We start from the raw sequence: 2,336 nt of genomic DNA on the forward strand, positions 1-2,336 counted from the left end.
GAGTCATATTTTTTGAATATAGAGTAATAACTTGTACGTCCACCCTTCAACAAGATTTTAAGATTTCAAAACAGGTGATCTGTAAATACTTAGTGAATGAAGGAATATGTAATAATTATTAACCTTGAATTATAGGTTTCTGAATCTGAGATAAGGCCACTTTATCTCGTTGTGAAGGACTCCTTCAAGTAATATGGGGAAATAGTTTAACTTAAATAAAACAAAGTTCTGCAAGGGGAAACATTTTGCTCAATGCTCCATAGATATTTGGTAGAAATATGTAACTCCTCAATATACACATCTGCCTCCTTTGATGAAGATAATTAGTGAAATTTCTAATGCCTCTTATTGAAGATGAAAAAATTATAGTAAAATTGACATGTAGAATGAATACACAGAGCACAGAGAACTTTTAGGCCAGTGAAACTACTCTGTAAAATTCTATACTAGTGGATACATGACATTATAAATTAACATCAAGAGTGAATGTGAACTTTGGACTTTGGATAATAATGATATAATATACTTTCATCAATTATAACCAATGTATGTCTCTGTTGGGGGAATGTTAATCATAAAAGGGGCAATATATATGTGGGGGGCAGAGCATATATTGAAAATTTCTGCTTAATATTGCTGAGGACCTGTAACCCCTCTACAAAATAAAGCCCATTACAAACCAACCAATAAATAAGAATGACTATGTGACTGCTTAAAGAACTCTTCAGTGCCTCATTTTGGGGTCTCTGACTTCCTGGAGTATCTTGTGCTGGTAATGGACCACAGGGCTCAAACCGACCATATAATTTAAGCATTTCTGTAATATTTGTGGACTGAAAGACTATTTCTATTATTTCATCACTTCACTTATAAAGACAAATTCCTCTGGCTCTGACTTTGTATTTATGCAAACTCATCCTCCAAGGCACAAGGAAAGTTACAACTTCATGCCACCCACTGAAAACATGACTTAACCAGGGCTTCATTATAAATCTGATCCCAGATCTCATTAACTGTTTGGGACCAAAAGACAAAATAAAGCACATATGCCATAATTTTTACTCTCTCTGTGAAGGTCATTTGATGACTTAATTCTGACATAACAAATACATAGAATACAAGGATCGGAAGTCCTCCACAATACACTTTTCAAATGTGTAACACTAAAGATATTTCAGCAGCTCAGTCAGCAGCTCTCCACAGGGCATAATGACATCTACGGGAAATGACATCAAACCTTGATTCTTGCTGTTTTGTTATGTTTCCTATTAAAAATGACATTTTTACAGAGCTTTTCAATAAAATCAGACAATTCCAAAACATTTCTTGCATTTGTGAAAAATATGTTCAAAATGTATCTTTTGGTAGATCATTTGTCTACTTATTTCTCCAGCTGCATGAAAAATAATAGCACCATATCATTTTTAATTAAAGATGTAGGGTAAATCTCAAATTTAATAGCAGATGATTTGTTGGAATCAACAAAAAAGGAAGCCTATGATGTTGGAACAATTACTTCATGACCTCTCTGGAAAAGTTCATCCAGGATTATCTTCATATTGATCCAATGGCTATATTCTGTAGACCACACCAGTACCTTTCCACAGCTCCCAGGGCTAAAGTTACAACTCAGCTACCGCAGCAGAATAACTGAAATCCATTTTATAGACATCCTGGTGGAACACAGTACTTCTTTTCAAATTGCTGATACCTCTGCCATTGATCATGCTTATATCTAAGAAAAGATCAATCAGAAAGTTAAAATGTAACTCATACACCTCAAAGTGTAACCACAGAACTAGCTCAAACTGGTCTTATCCTGTTTCTAACAAGGCCCAGAAACAAAGTGTAAACCTTGGATATGCCACTCAAGAGTAACACTTGTGAACCCTTAACTATTCCCCTCTCTGGAACCAAAGGACCTGGAAATGACCAGACACTGAACACCAGATCCCATTCATAAACGAAGGGACCATTGTCTAGGAAGATCTGGTGCTGAAACCTCTTAAACCTGTTCTAAACCCTGGATCAGGGAGACAGATTTGAGCCCTGCCCCCAGTCTCCTTGTCAGTTGACTCACAAATAAAAGCCTTTTCTTTTCGCAAAAGCTGATGTCATAGTATTGGTTTCTAAAGTTTGCAAATATTTTCCCCAATTCTGTAGGTAGCTTTTTCATTTTGTTGATGGTATTTATTCTTTGCTATGCAGAGCTTTTCAGTATAATGTAGTCCAACTTGGTTTTTTTAATTGTTTTTTCCATTTACTACTATTTAAAATTTTTTTATTGTTGTTCAATAACAGTTGCCCCATTTCCCCCATTACTATCCCCGGCTGTA

The 2,336-nt window shown here is 35.4% G+C and overlaps 1 pseudogene; it reads right to left on the reverse strand.

Moving 5' to 3' along the window:
- Positions 1–945: 945 nt before the first annotated feature.
- On the reverse strand, positions 946–1,672 carry LOC119046531 (UDP-glucuronosyltransferase 2B31-like; annotated as a pseudogene).
- Positions 1,673–2,336: the final 664 nt, after the last annotated feature.

Source organism: Artibeus jamaicensis, unplaced genomic scaffold (genome assembly GCF_021234435.1).
Source record: "Artibeus jamaicensis isolate MK-2021 breed Jamaican fruit bat unplaced genomic scaffold, CSHL_Jam_final contig_452, whole genome shotgun sequence".
NCBI lineage: Eukaryota > Metazoa > Chordata > Mammalia > Chiroptera > Phyllostomidae > Artibeus > Artibeus jamaicensis.